Here is a 16,318-nt window from a genome sequence, read left to right as displayed (position 1 = left end):
CATTCGGTATGCTACCTTGAGATAAGTGGGCCTAGAAATATTTGACTTGTCTAGAAAAACATGTTGCTAAACAATGAAAAGGATTAGTGGGAATCGTGGGGCAAAGGCTGTGTGATTTTTCTAGCAATAAAAGCTACGGGAAAACACGTGTTTTTCTTTTCCAAAAGAAAACATTTTAAAAGTCTAAACACATGAAGGGAAAAATCCATGAGGTTTCAGAATCTAGGAAAAACAAGCAAAAATAAAACAAACCCCAAAAAACCTCATAACTCAATTACCGATGTCACTGTGAATTATCCTCTTGTCATTTCTACCCACAGCGTAATGACAGACAAATTACATGCCTGAGGTCATGCTCCAGGCTGAGACCTACACCTCTTTTCCCCTTTTTCCCAAATCAGACACAAAATGGATCTAAAGGAAACTCGGTAAGGATAAAAAAAATCAGGGGTTGGGGGAGCCCAAATATGCTGTTTGTTGGTTTTAATACAACATGCTTCATCTTGCACTTTATACAAGGTGTGCTTAGATGAGAGTATCAGGGATTATAAAAAGATCAGATTTCCCCTGCCTGGGATCACAGAATGACAGATACACAAGAATGTTGAGATTAGCTGGTCCAAGATATTTGACAACTGGAATGTCAGGCCAGAAGGCAGCAGAACCCTGGGCTGACGCACACTATTCAGTAGCAGCCCTGATCTTGACCAGCTCCCTCACTGCCCAGATGAAGAGCTGGACACCCAGGGAGGTGCAATGGTTTCACCACGATCACATAAGTAGCTAATGAATGAGTTAAAAAAAAAAACAGTACTGTTTCCACCACAATCTCTGTCACTTACTTAAAATTAAACATCAAACATAAATACCAGATGATGAAATACCATCATCTCCAATTAACTCTGGCTCATTTCCTAAAAATTTTAGGAGGGAGGCTAACTTCAGGTGCAGCTCGAGAAAAAGACCAGTTTCTCTCTCCCCACTTCTTGGGTCAGCTTCTGTAGGATTTGCTTCTTTCTCAGATGGGCACTTCTCTCGTGGTGACAATGTGGCTACTTAAATCTCTAGACCTAACACATTATCCCCTCAGGTTAAATCCAACAAGACAAAGGGTTCTCACCACCCCCCCAGTCCCCCCTAGCACACACACTTTCCTGCAAAACCTCACGATGTCCCATTGGCTGTGGCTGGGTCGTATGCCCAGATAATTAGGCCCTTCCCCAAGCCCCCACCTCCAAACCTGGCCTGAAAATGAAGGAATGGTGGCTCCCCCAAAGGCAATTTGGGGATGGTAACCAGAAGTGGACTTAAATGGATAAGTGAATATGGAAGAGCCAAAGGCAACGAATGTCACAGATTGCAGTTACACATGTTGCGACATTTGGGAAGGTGGACTGCAGGGAGGTCCTCAGGACAGAATTTGGCAGTGGACAGGGGAGAACAGGAGGGCCCCGTTAGAGACTGCTTCCTCCATAATGTGGGCCTGTGGCATTAGCAAACACTAACTCTGGTGAGAAGCTGTTATAAAGAATACGGGATTCCAAACAAAGGAAGAACTGTGATCAGGTTGGGGTTGAGCGTAAGATTTGTGGAATTGCTGGGTTGTGAATCAAATTTTGAAAACCAGGGGAACAAGATGACAAGGGAGAAGTGTTTCAAGTGAGGCATGAAGACCTGCTGCTGGCAACAGTCATGTGTGTGAGAGGTGGAAAGCCTCCGCTCGCTCACTCATTCATTCCCTTGTTCAGTCAGTGAATATTGATCGAACACCTACCATGGGCCCACACAACCGCAGGTGCTGAAGCTAGAGCAGTGGATAAGGTCACAGTGCCTCTTGCAGACTTGAACCTAGAGGTGTCTACAGCAAAGAGAATGGAAAAGTGTCCCAATAGGGAAAGTTCAGGGTCCTGGGGGAACACATGTGGGACACCTCGCCGAGACCCAGGGAAAGGAGAACATGAATCTAGCTGAGACCCAGAAATGAACCACGGTGAGCCAAGCAAAGTGGGAGAGGGGCTCATTCTGGCTGAGGGAAGAAGATGTGCAAAGACCAAGTGGGATGGAAGAGCAAGGACAGGTTGGTCGGCAGCCATGAGGCCAGGTGGGAGACTTTAGATTTGATGAGACAGAACACAGGACACCAGTGCAGGCCCTCAGTGGGGTCAAACATCCTGACAAGAGTGTAGAAGCAAAACGATTACCCCAGGTAAGAGAAGGACAGTCTTTGGGATACCGTCTTGCCAGAAAGAGGTAGGATTTCTGATCTCAGGACATGAAGTCCAGTTGGAATGAAGCTTGAGGTTAGAAAAACACAGAGCCCAGCAATGCAGACAAGAAGTGCTTGTGGCTGTAAGGAAATAGAGGGTGTGTGAAGTGAAGATGAGAACTGAGGAGAGCCAGAGAAGGACTGGGCCATAGATAACAATGGCAGAATGTTATGTCCACAAGAATGCTGGTAACAGCAGCCAGAATACTCTGCCACAAAATCCAGGGAGCTGGATAATGCCAAGTGTTGGCAGGGGTATGGGGATTTAGAGACTCTTGCCCATGCTGATGGGAGTGTGAGTGGTTGCAGCAATCTGGGGAGCAATCTGGCATATTTGGTAAATTACAGGCAGACCTTACAGCACAGCGATTCCACTCCTAGGAATAAACCCCAAATGCATTTTCTGACCCAGAATGCCAACTGCAGCGTTATTCATGTGATGAGAATTTGGAAGCAACCTGAGCGTCTATACTGTGAGAGTGAGTCATTAACAGTGGTAAACGCACACCATGGAATATTATGCAGCATTTAAAAGCTTGGTGCAAGGCAAAAACCAACCAAACAAACCCAAAAGTCAAATGAGATATGTAGCCATACCATGCACAAAAACAAAAAACAAGTGCTCCGAAAACTTACCACTGCAACTTGCCCAGCCCCTTCCAGTCAGCACTTCTGATTCCCTTTCTCTGGATTATTTTTTCCTTAGCACTTACCACCTTCTACCATCCCGATAATTCTCTGTTCTTTATGCTAATAAATCATTGTCTTCCCTCCCCTGCTAGCATATACATTCCACAAGGGCAGTGATCCCTGATGGTTTCTTTGCTAATGCATCCCCAAATGCCTGGTACATAGCAGTTACTGCATACTTGTTGAATGAATCCATGAACAAGACAATATACATTTTGCAAGAACACATATAAACCAAAAGATCCACTTTAGGCCTGTGAGATGGCACTGAGATAAGAGCTCGGCCAGGAAGTTGTATGAGGTGTGAAATGGAGGCTAGAGGGGCTGCACATCCTAGACTGAGACGCATGTTAGTGGCTTCTCAGTTCCATTCTCCCCTGACTGCCAGTGGCTGGTCTTGAGCTGTGGTCAGCCATGCCTGACTCTTCCAGGACATCAGGTCTTGAAAACATCAGCCCCATGACACTGTAAGCCCCTGTTCTGGGAGACCAGAAGTCTGAAGGGCCCCTGGTGAATGGGTCTCCCTAAACCCATCTTGGGAAAGCTGTTAGCTGGTAGGGTCTGCCCTGGGGTCTACTCAGGCCCCTTAGAAGTTTGGCCAGTTTTTGGATTTGGGATTCCCAACTGGTTCATACACATTAGTAGGTTTAAAACAAAACAAACACTGGAGTCACCCTGGAAAGTACTTAACCAGTAGCTTGAGAAATATCTGGGAAGTTTTGGAAAACACAAATTCCCAAGCCTAATCCCCACGGAGATGCATAAGATCTCCAGGAGCCCAGGAATCTGGTTTGTTTTGTTTGAACTCCCCAGGTGGTGGTGGCCCAGCCAGAACCTGAGCCTCACGCTGGGCAGTCAGAATCCCAGTCTGCCCCCAGCAGCCAACCTGGCTCTCTCCCCAGAGAGACACGAAATCAGTACTTTCCTCCGCCTCCCATCAGGAACGCTGGAGGGGGCTTCAGAAGCTGCAGAAGTCAGAACTCTGGGTGGAAGTGGACAGGTAATGGGCCAACCCCGCCCGCACCCCTCGGCCTTGCCCTACTATCAGCATTCCAGGCCCACCCACCTGGGCTCTTGGTCACCAGGAGACCTCACGAGTACATACAGGTCCTGACCTGCCCTGAGCCCAGATCCGGAGCTTCACAAGCCGCTCTCTCAGCCTGCTTTGAACAAAGGCGATTGTTCTCCCAGGAATGCACTGAAGGGAGATGTCTGTCTGTCCTTTCCCTTCTCTCCATCTCTTCCGTCTCTGCTCCCACCTTTAATCCCTGGCAGGGAAGGTCTCCTGAATATGACTGCTCTTGGCTACCTTTTCCTCTCTGACTTGAAAGCCACACGCTCTTACTTGTGGTTATCTGTGCACGAATCCCTCCAGCAGTCAGAGGCACATTGTCAATACTGGAGGCTGAACTTCAAGCAGAGGAGGGTTTTTTAAATACACCTTGGGAGTTGCCGACCTTCCTGTGGGAATCGTCCTATTATTTAAAGGATAGATTGTGCCTGTCCCTGCCCCCACCTGATGAAGCAGTAAATTGTAACAAGAGAATCTGGCTAAACAAGTTTCCGATTCAAACGTTATCTTGTGGACAAAGAACTCTTTGAACATAGTTTCTGTGTTTGGCTTCTTGTGACAGAGTGGAAAGTTGTTTTCGCCGTTGCTGGAATCCTTCTCTCCCTTCAGTGTGTCCTGGGTTCTCACTGAGAAGGCAGCCTTGGGCCAGCTGCGGGCAGGGAGAGGACACGTGGCCAGGGGAGCTGTGGCCAGGCCGTTCCCAGCTCCTTAACATGTGGCTATTGATAATATTTCTCTCTAGGAAGCTGCCACTGAGAAGGCAAGTTGTCCACTTGGGTCACCACGTCATCAATAGGCAGAGGGCCCCTTTCTGGAAGGGCTCATAATCCAAACATGCTTGGGGCTGGTGATAGAAAGCTCCTATTTTAAAAGGATTTCAAATCTAAACAGAATGTGTCTGGTTACTGACAAAATTAAATTACCCTCTGCTGGAGAAACTTCCCCTTCCAGTGAAAACAAAGTTCTAGTTACAGATAAAATAGTAACTTGGGCATAAATTCCTAGAGGTTTCTAAGAGCAAGCAAGTGTGATGTTAAATGTATGTGCTTAAATTCATTCTGTTTGTCTCACTTTGATATACTTCATAAATGAGAAGGCACAAAAACCTTTTTGTTGTTGTTGTAGCAGTTGAAGGGTCAAAAGTTCCATAGACTTTGGTTAAAAGCACCTGGAGGCCCGGGTTTAACTAAACTCTCTTCTCTTGGCTGCTCTGGGAAATCTCTCTCTCTCTCTCTCTCTCTCTCTCTCTCTCTCTTTCTTCCCCCTAGAAACACAATAACCAGGCTGCCCAGGAGCAAAGGAAAAGCTAAAAACTTTTCCTGTTCTGTGTCCTCTTTTTCTCAAGGAAAGATCACAGTTAACACGCTGCCTTCTTGGACATTTCGCATCAAACTTTCTCCGCAGCTTTTCTTGTCTCCAGAATCAAGGCCGATGCAGTGAAACGGGATTTCAGTGTTCAGAGCGGCCAACAAGAGAGCCCTTCCAGTCCATCACTTCATTTACCCCACTGGTCTTTGTTGAGGTCCTGCTCCAGGCTGTCGCTGTGCTAGGCTCTGAGTCTACAAGAGAACTAATATTTGTCAAGTGTGAAGGGGATCAAAGTTTCGCCACCCTAAAACTCCCTTTGGGGATATCGATTTTTAAGCTAGTTATTAAGAAACAGAAGACTCAGAAAAAACATTTGACCCTCCCCCTTTCCTGTCTAAGAGATTCCAAGAGAAACCCAGGTCCCCCGTGTCCTGGTGTTTCTGGGTTGCCTGGCAAGAGCCTGTCTGCCACCTGTGTTTGGCTCTTCCTAAGCTACCTGTAAACTGCCTGAGTCCTTTGAAATCTCAGATCCTTGCCCCACCCTCCTTTTCTCCTTTGTCCAGAATGGCATAAAAACCTCAACTCTCCCATGTGTTTCGGGTCTCATTATTACATGGCACCCCGAATGTACATTTGTATAATCAACTCTGTGCTTTTTCTCCAGTTACTGAACACCTGTATGGTTTTGTGAACTGATGTGACCCCAATAAATTCCATCTGAAAAATAAACAACTAAATCTTTCTCTGTTAATTTGATTATAAGCCCAGCTAGAAGAACTTAGAAGGTGAGAGGAAAAACAAAAATTTTTTAGCTCCCACAAGTAAGTACATTCCCTTTTACAACTCCCTTTCAACCTTCTGAGCAGAAGGAAAAATGGCCTCTGGATTTGAAATGCTTAGGAGCAAAAGCGAGGGAGGTCGGATTCCAGAGAAGAAAACTCCAGAGAATGGCACGAGGCCTCCATTAATCCAGGCCTAACCTGGCAGAAACACATTAAAAGTGCTGCAGCCTGGAGAAGAGAGATCAGAAAGACCCGGGCCCCCAGGTGCTTTCAACCAAAGAGTCTAGAATATCCAATTCTGTGGGTTTGGTTTGTTAAGCGTTTCGGCTGGAAAGACATCTTCCTCTGAGACCCAAACCTCAACAATAACGCTCCTCTCTTTCTTTTGAAGCCCGTTTCGAATCTCTTCCCTGACAGAGAAACTTTATCTCCTACATCCTCTGCTCTCTTCTTAGTTACATCCGTGGACACGGGGCCGGCAAGCCCAGCTGGACCCTGCCACAGCCCCATTCTAAAGAGAGCTATGTCATCAACATGGGTTTACATTGGGGGAAAATGTGCTATTATTTTGCTTTTGATTAATGTACTAAGATGTTACATTAGGGAAGGATCCTCTCCCTCCCCTCCATTTGTGGGCCCCACCAAGCTGGGTGGGTTCTCCGCAGAGGCAAATGTGAGCATGAGTGCTCCCGGGGCTTGGCAGGGCTGCATGGCTGTGAGGCAATGGCTCTTCCATCACACTGTCATCGCGTTGCGGAAAACACCCTGAGCAGCACAGCTGCAGCACCACTGGCAGCACAGAGCTGCTTGTGAGGGGGAAGGCCCTGGGTCAGCCCCTCCTGCCTGCCACAGCTTCCCAGAGATGTCTGTGGTTAGGTGGTAGGTTCATCACTAGCCCTGAGGCCCCTGGCCCATTGCTGGAATGGGTACTCGGTAGCCGTGCTGAGCAATCCTGTGAGGATTTGGGTGTGTCCCAGTTACCATCATTACCATTTATTACACTGTTACCAGAGCCACCCATCTCTTGCTATGCTCTGACACAGTCCACCTAGGCCTCCTCGCAACTAGATCGCCATTCCTTAAACTCTTCCTGTGTAGAAATTGCAGACACCTGACTGTTGGGGTGGCAGTAGTTTTAAAATTTAGCTCAGGCCCTAGCTGCTGTGGCTCAGTGGATTGAGTGCCAGCCTGCAAATCAAAGGGTCACTGGTTCAACTCCCAGTCAGGGCACATGCCTGGGTTGCAGGTCCCCAGTAGGAGGTGCACAGGAGGCAACCACACATTGATTTTTCTGTCCCTCTCTTTCTCCCTCCTTTCCCCCCTCTCTAAAACTAAGTAAATAAATAAAATCTGTAAAATACGTATGTAAAAATTCAACTCAGAACAAATCCAATAAGTATCTATTATTTCCATTTATTTCACACTTATTGATCTCCTATGTGCCTGCCAATGGGAATACAACAGTGAATGAATACAACAGTCTTCAAAGGTTAGTGACGGAATGTTTGGACAGCACTAGTCATTTATTCCTCAGTCTTCCAGAAAGATTCCCACATACCCTCTCCCTACTTCTTTGATTCCCCCAGCAAAGAGAAATAGCCACAACAATTGTCTAGAGGGTGAAAAAAAGAGTGCGTGTAGTCAGACATCGATTCAAGCTGCTGCTGTATTACTTCTTTATTATGAGACATTACACTACTCAACATCTCTGGCTCACTTTCTTCATTTGCAAAATGGCGATAACAAAATTTTTTTTCAAAAAAAATTGTCTTTCAAAATTTTTTCTTTAGATTTTATTTATTTATCTTCAGAGGGGAAGGGAAGGAGAGGGGGAGATAAATATCAATGTACGGTTGCCTCTCATGTGTCCCGGTTGCCTCTCATATGTCCCGTGCTGGGAACTGGCCTGCAACCCAGGCATGTGCCCTGACTGAAAATCGAACCGCAATTGTGTGGTTCGCAGGCCCGCGCTCAATCCACTGAGCTACACCAGCCAGGGCTGCAAACCTGTCTTTCAAAGAGCGCTGTGAGGTGCTCACTTCGGCAGCACGCACATGTACTGAAACTGGAAGGATTCAGAGAAGACTGACACAGCCCCCATGTGCAAGGGGGACACGCAAATTCGTGAAGCGTTCTGTATTTTTAACAGTCCCTCGGATGGGGAAAAGGAAGATGTTAGAAGATAAAACTCAAGTTAACAATGTGGACACATTCAGTTCGGCGCAATTAGGAAACAAATGGTTTCCCCACTTGAAGATAAAGAAACTGTAAACCAAACTAGAAGCAGTTAGGAATGTTTTTTCTCAGATGACACATTGCCTATTTGAATAAATCTGTGTGTCAAAAAAAAAAAAAAGAAAGGAAGGAAGGGAGCGCAATGGGGACAAGCTAAGGAGTGCAGGCTGCCCAATTTGGTGCCAGACCGCCACCAGCAGACCCTGTCAATGGTAGCTGCTGTGGTGGTGGCAGTTATCTGTCATTGTTACTATTGCCACCACTGCTGTTACTAACAGAGCTGCGCCTTGTGAAGAGTAACAATAGTCTTTCTGAGAAAACAAATATGGGGCAACTTTAGGGGAACATCTCTTCTAGGCTGTAGCATAATCTAAGATTCAACTAGGAGAAAAGCAAATGTTCTATCTTTCTGGAGAAAAAAATGATTGAGTTCTTTTGTTTGTTTGTTTTTAACTTAAATGGGATCTTCAGTTGATTAGTCCATCCCTGGGGATCAGTCCTCTTCTTAAAAAAAAAAAAAACATTAAAGTGCTGTCTGCCTAATCTGTCAGTAAGTTCAAATAAAAGATGTTGGGTTGGAGCCCTACTCTGAGTTAGCAGAGGAGGAAGGGAGTTATCACAAACACTTTTTCCTTATTTTTCTTTTAAAGGGTTGGCAGATCATAATTTTTTTAAAAAGTCATCACCACCTAAAAATGCTTTATAAGTGAGTGAGTATTGTTTGTCTTTTTGGCTTTCCTTTTCTTAGCTTGGGGAAGTTGCAAGGGACAATTGCAACTTTGTGTCTCCTTTTTTCATCGTCTTAGACAAGCAGAGAAAGTGATTCACTTTCAGAATTCACCAGAAATCAGTATACTCAGACTTGATCAATAGCTGAGCTTATAAGTGGTCAGCAAGCAAAAGTATAAAAAAACTAATATGCCAATTTGGGTTTTTGTTGTACAGAAAGGATCTCTATTTTTTTAAAGATAATCTAGTTTTGGCTTATAAGGCCCAAGAAGATAAACTAGATGAATAGTCCCACTTATTAAAATTTTTTTCTTCCAACACAATAACCATAAAGTGGTTTCCATGACATCTATTTTCAGATTTTGGTATAAAGCCCAATTCACAATTTAAATATAGTTCTCCTATTTTTATGGCCAATACATTGAGTATATATCTTTCTCCCTATTTAAATCAGAGTGAAATTTTTCATCTAGAAGTATTTATTTTCACTCTTTAATTTTGATTCATGTGCCTCTGGAGAATGTATCTCTTGTATCATTCTAATTCCAAAAATGAAAGGAAAACAGAAGATGGAATGCTGTTGGTTGGTTCCTTTAAAAGGTTGTTTCGAGGGGTCATTCCTGAACTTTTTTTTTATAAACTATATTTCAAGTCTTTGATCTTGACAGCCCTGAAATACTACCTCACAATTACATCACAACTATGAAATAACTTTTGTTGGCTAGTGAAATGACTTTTCAAACGGTTCCTCTAAACACACAAATATTACAGTGAAAGGATGTCAGAGTGTCCTGAATGATTAGTGACGGCATTGAAATTGCCAGGATTGCTATATCTTGCACGGTTAAGAGTTTTCTCAGGTTGAACTAAAGGAACATAGTCATTGATAAGCTTTGGAACAACATTAGGGGTGGGTTTCTCCTTTCTTTCCTTCTCTCATAACATAGAAGCTGGTTGTCTTCTGCCATAACACAGAGAAACTGGAATAGGCTCTAGCAAAGGGTTTATTTGATCAACAAACACTGCGCAAAGAATACTGTGCATTTCCCTGCTTTCCACATCCCTCCCTTCTGTAGGTTCATCCCTAACCCAAATGTCCCCTTTTCTTCAACCCTCCCCGCAGCTTTCCTAGAGGAAAAATCTCCCCTTGCCCAGTAGGATAATTATCAGGTGACAGAGTGTCGGTGGGGTCAGCTTCAGAGGAAGAAATGTTTAGCCAGAGAGAAAGAGAAGTCTGCTTGTGCTGTCATCAGCAGCACCCACACCCTTTCTGTTGCCATTCACTCCTCCATCGCACATTTCTCACCCCGGAGAACCCTCAGGCCTGTATCCCACCCCCACTCCACCTCCTAGAGCACTCTGCTGCTTGTTGATGAGCCCTGGCCCTGCTCTGGCTGTAGAGTCCGCCCACAGCACAGGGTGTGTCCTGCCGGAACCTTGGCTCTCTACTCAAAGCCACGTGACAAATAAAAACTTTAAACATTCTTTGGATGCTCCTGGTATTTAAATCACTCTCTAAATGGGTTTCACATTAAAGACTTTAGAAACTGACTGCTGGTCAAGATAGAGGCGTAGGTAAACACACTTCAGGTCTTTGCACAACCACAAAAAGGATTTACAACTAAACCTCAACAAATAACACCCAAAACTGTCAGAAAATCGAACTGTATGGTAGTCCAACAACCAGGGATTTAAAGAAACCACATTCATCCAGATGAGTAGGAAGGGCAGAGATGTGGAGATGGGGTAGAGAGGCAAGGAGTCATGGTGTGGCACAAAAGGCGACGGTGGTGGCATGGACATGGATGGTCTCACATTCACGTGTGGTAGATAAAAATCAGAAGGGATACGGTGGGAGCGAGCAATCCCAGCCCCCAGCCAGACTGCACAGTCCAGGATTCTAGTGCCAAGAAGATAAATCCCCATGACTTCTGGCTATAAAAACAAGCGGGGGTTAGGGCAGCAGAAGAAACTGCCAGATTTTTTAAAAACTTTGCTTAAAGGGCCCACACAGCCTTAAAAAATATGCAAACCCACCCACCCTGGGATTCAACACCAGGGCAACAGTTCGAAGGGTGCCAGCTGCATATGGGGAGTGGGTGAAGAACTGGAAATGGGGTGATTGCTGGGAAAATACCCAGAAGCCAGGCAGCAGCACAGTCCCCTCTCCATGTCCTCCCGCAACACAGAGCCGCAAAGCAGTGAAGCAGGTTGCCCCACCCTGGTGATTACCTAAAGATTCCACCCCACAAAGTTCACAGGTGTCTTTTACAGGCAGTCAAAAGCTCTACCTAAATCCCAGAAACAGACACCGGGAGGTTGCCAAATAGAGGAGACAAAGAAATATGGCCCAAATGAAAGAACAGAACAAAAGCCCAGAAAAAGAACTAAATGAATCACAGATCAATAATCTATCAGATGCAAAGTTCAAAATATTGGTGATCAGGATGCTCAAAGATATCATTGAATGCAGCAACAACATAAAGGGAAAAATGAAGGTTATACTAACAGAAGTAAAGAATAATCTACAGGGAATTGAGAGTGATAGGAAGGAAGCTGGGATTCAAATCAACAATTGGAGCATAAGGAAGAAATAGACATTCAACCAGTACCGAATGAAAAAACAAGAATTCAAAAAACAAAAAAACTGATGACAGTATAAGAAGACTCAGAGATGCCTTGAAATGTGCCAAACATCTGAGTCGTACGGATGCCAGAAGAAGAAGAGCAAGAGTAAGGAATTGAAAACTTATTTGAAAAAAATAATGAAAGAAAGCTTCCCTAAGTTGGTGAGTGAAATAGACATACAAGTCCAGAAAGAACAGAGAATCCCAAACAAGTTGAACACAAATAGGACCACACCAAGACACATTATAATTAAAATGCCAAAGGTTAAAGGTAAAGAGAGAACCTTAAAAGTCACAAGAAAAAAGCAGATAGTTACCTACAAAGGAGTTCCCATAAGACTATCAGCTGGTTTCTCTAAAGAAAGTCTGTAGGCAAGAAGGGACTGGCAAGGAGTATTCAAAGTGATGAAAAGCAAAAACCTACAACCTAGGTTATTCTATCCAGCAAAGCTATCATTTAGAATGAAAAGACAGATAAAGTGCTTTCCAGACAAGGTAAAGCTAGAGTTCATCATCACTAAGTCATTATTACATGAAATGTTAAAGGGACTTATTTAAGGAAAAGAAGATGATCAAAACTATGGACATTAAAAAGGCAACAAATTCACAATTATCAACAGCTGAATAAAAAAACATGCAAACTAAGGAAACAACTAGAACAGGAATAGAATCATGGGTATGGAGATCATTTGGAGGATTATCAGTTGGGAGAGGGAAGGGTAAGAAAGGGAGAAAAGGAACAGGGATTAAAGAGTATAATTGGTAGGTACAAAATAGACAGGGGAGTATTAAGAATAGCATAGGAGCTCTGGCTGGTGTAGCTCAGTGGATTGAGCACAGGTTGCAAACCAAAGGGTCGCCTGTTCGATTCCCAGTCAGGGCACATGCCTGGGTTGCAGGCCAAGTCCCCATTAGGGGCCACATGAGAGGAAACCACACACTGATACTTCTCTTCCTCTCTTATTCCCTTCCTTCCCCTCTCTAAAAATAAATAAATAAAATCTAAAAAAAAGAAAGAAAGAATAACATAGAAATGGAGAAGCCAAAGAATTTATATGCATGGCCCATGGACATGAACAAAGAGGGTAGGGAGATTGGTGGAAGAAAAGGGGGGTACCAGGTAGCGGGGTCCAAAGGGAAAAAGTGGGACAACTGTAATAACATAATCAACAAAATATATTTTTAAAAAACTTCAGAAACTTTTTTAAGAAGAAAGGGGGGAAAGCAAGGGAAAAGATGGGAACTCTCTGTCCAAAGTAGGTGATCCTTTGTTTTGTCACAGCAGACTCACACAGGAAGCCAAATGGTGGTTTCCCTGAGAGCATGTGTGGCGTGAAGCATGTTTTCACAGTCCCATCAGAGACTATATTGACTATTAATAGGGCTGCCACCCTTCTGTCTGGACTTTCCTCATAACATCCTTCAACGTTGCTATAAATCTGTATGATTCTAAATCTCTGTGGCTACATGGAGGAAAATGTAGTCCAGCTGAAGTAGAAGTAACATTACTGTCTTGTAGTTTTCCTTCTTACTGAGTATTGGAAAAGAAGGAAGTTGAGAAGGTTATAAGGGAGGTGTAGCTAAGGCTGGCCCACCAGAAAGTCCTCCGAAGTGAAAGGCAAGGTCTGTAGTGCTTGCTGGAGTTGCCAGGGAATCTTGCCTGGAGAAAGTCAGCCCAAGTTGGCCCTTAATTATAAATGCCTCAGATTCATTGTCACACACTAGTTAGGGAGAGCAATGCGACATGGCAATGGATACGGAAAACAGGGTGAGGGCCAAGGAAGAAAACGGAAAGGACCAGAGCTTTGTGGATATAATGAGACATTAATAAGGACTGTGGATAAGTGTAGAAGGATGGTTAATGTTGAAATTATGGAGAAAACAATCTTTCTTTTAACAAATCAACACCGGATTCCTGACATAGGGATAAGAAAAGTGGTGATGAACCAGCCCAATATAATCTCCAAAGGCGCCAATCTTTTTAGAGATATGGCAATCTAGCTATAAAGTTTCTGGTTTCCCAACATTCCCTTTCTGCTCCTTACAGTGCAGAGTGACATTGGTATATTAAACCTCAGTAAATCAAAGTTAACTCACTTCTGAGGATTTCTCAACAGACTTCAGGCTGTAAGTTGTTATGGAACTAAAGCTGAAATTCCCTGCCATCCCAGAAATGTAGACTTAGAGGAAGAGATAGATCACCTCAGAAAAAAAAAAGGACAGAAACCCCTGTTTTGGGGTAAGGGTAAGTAACAGTAAAAAGAGGAAACAAGTTTATTTAATAAGTGACTTTATGACCTATGAGATCTACCCTTCTAGGATTCAGCTGTGGCTCACACTGTCGTGCTCTGGTCCTAGAGAGTGACCCTGCCTGAGCCCAGGGCCACAGTGGAATTGGAGACAGCTGAGTAAAGGCCTGGCTGAGAGCCTTCAAAGGTAAGTCAAGTGAGTCGGTAAGTTTCCCTAAACAAAGAACACACACATGCACAAGTATTTGATAGAGAACAAATTTCTGTAAACATTTCCTTCTGAGCAAAGCTTGAGGCACAGGCCAGATTTTTCCCATAGAAAAGGAGAGAGATGAATGGAGATGATTATACTCACTGGTTTTCTTTGTGAGGTCATAATTTTTCATTATTTGCCAGCAATAATCGTGCACATGCACAGTGAGATAGACAAGCCACCTAATGCAAATACCACCAAGCTTACAGCTCAGTCTCCTGTTAGCAAAGAAGTCTCTCAAGTTCCTCCACTCTGAAGTGAGTCCTTCCAATACCCTCAGACCAGGCTTTTCTGAGAGCAGCCAAGGAGGTTTTCAATCCTCTTCAGCTCAAGCCTGCATTGAAAGCAGAGATAGGCTCTGTTTCAAAAACAGAGGTTGGAGAGCAGACTCCTTAGTGAATATCTGCCTTCTGCATGTCCAGCGCCACATGAGGCTCCAGGGGAAACACAGAGGAACAGCGCCCAGTTTTTGCCCTTGAGAAGTTCATGGTGTAGTGCGGGAGTCAGGCACCAAAGCTCTTCTCAGGGTAGCTCTTCCTGAAAGGGGACCATGGTTGCTAGGCAGCGGGTCCGGAACAGTTATTCAAGTCTGGAAGTCAAGGCCTGCTTTTAGCTCTGCTCCTTGACATATGAGATAAGTCACTTGTCTCAGGATCACTTGCCTACAGTGTAATACATATAATTAGGGAATTACTTAACATCTATAATGAGCTGCAGTTACATATGCCCAGATATATTTTAATGATTCAAATTAAAACAGAATATAATTCTGTTCCCAGGTCATCTTGAGTAAAACCCAAGTACCTTTCCCCACCAGTCTTACGAGTCATTATCGTATTTCTTTGGTGTCCTCCAAAATGCCATTCACAAATTCAGTAAGTACTTACTGAGCAAATGACTCAGAACCATTTTGATTTCTTTGAGTCACTCATTGGCCCCTCATGCTCCAAAGTCTGGTACTGAGACAACTTTGCCCTTCATTCTGTCATGGACATTTGCCTGGTATCCATTTCACCTTTCTATATTAATAGCCCCTCATTTGGTTTTGGAAACAATCCTTCCCTATTAGATATACTCATGGTTGTTCCTTTACACACGCCTAAGGTAGGCGAGAAACATAACACCAGAATTTCAATATTATATGTTCTTGAGAATGATCTGAGTCCAACTGAAATTGCTGTACCCTGAAGAGACCATTTCTTAGTTCCTGCTGCCAGGACCCCAGGACTTCCCCTGGCTTCTGTCTTCCTTGCGCCTGTCTTTTCTGCTTTCCCTTTAGTTCTGTGTCCTGTCTTCGTATGCTTACAACAAAAACTTTTTGTGCTTAAAATAACTATATTTGGTTTCTCTTGCTTGCAGTGGAAGTATTCTGACTCCTGCCCATACCTTACAAAAAGTCCAGGTAACTTAACTGGGATAACAAAATAAAGAAAGACTTTCCAAACTAAAAGAAGTCTTCAAAATCTAATCAAACTCTCATTTGGCAGACAGTCTGACCCAGAGAAGTGAAGAGACTTGATCAGAATCATGACATTGGTTGGTGATAGTCCAGCCAGAACCCAGGACACCTGGCTCCCTACGTAGGAGCCGTTCCACTTTTTCACTCTGTTTCCTGCCCACAGGTCTCCTCTTCTACGGTTATTGCCTATGACTGCTTTCATGCTCAGCAACAGAGTTAAGTAGTTGCTATAGTAGTTAACTATAGCAGAGAACATATAGTTTCCAAAGCCTAAAATATTTACTATCTGGCCCTTTACAGAAAAAGTTTGCCTGTACCTGCCATATATAATTCATAAATGAATGAAAATGGCTGTATTCCAATAAAATTTTATTTAAAGGCACTGAAATGTGAATTTTATAAACTTTCAAGTTTTTCAAAATGTTCTGTTATTTTTTTTCAAACATTAAAAAATGCAAAACCACTCTGGCTGGTGTGGCTCACTGGATTGAGTGCTGGCCTGTGAACCAAGGGGTTGCCAGTTCAATTCCCCTTGGGGAACATGCCTGGGTTGTAGCTGGGTCCCCTGGGGGCGGGCACATGAGAGGCAACCACACACTGATGTTTCTCTTCCTCTCTTTCTCCCTCCTTTCTCCCTCTCTCAAAATA

At 44.0% G+C, this 16,318-nt stretch overlaps 1 long non-coding RNA gene and 1 pseudogene across 1 annotated transcript; both read left to right on the top strand.

Moving 5' to 3' along the window:
* The first annotated feature begins 8,149 nt into the window (after window positions 1–8,149).
* Window positions 8,150–8,262, top strand: LOC118986021 (uncharacterized; annotated as a pseudogene).
* Window positions 8,263–14,038: 5,776 nt separating this feature from the next.
* On the top strand, window positions 14,039–15,849 carry LOC118985868 (uncharacterized). The gene is made up of 3 exons (XR_005066212.1): window positions 14,039–14,145; window positions 15,571–15,613; window positions 15,699–15,849. It is a non-coding gene; the product is annotated as an uncharacterized LOC118985868 (long non-coding RNA).
* The last annotated feature ends 469 nt before the right edge of the window (window positions 15,850–16,318 follow it).

Source organism: Sturnira hondurensis, unplaced genomic scaffold (genome assembly GCF_014824575.4).
Source record: "Sturnira hondurensis isolate 20B ecotype Veracruz unplaced genomic scaffold, ASM1482457v3 Scaffold0004136, whole genome shotgun sequence".
Lineage (NCBI taxonomy): Eukaryota > Metazoa > Chordata > Mammalia > Chiroptera > Phyllostomidae > Sturnira > Sturnira hondurensis.
Note: the sequence above shows the minus strand (reverse complement) of the source record. Positions and strands in the feature narration are given on the sequence as shown.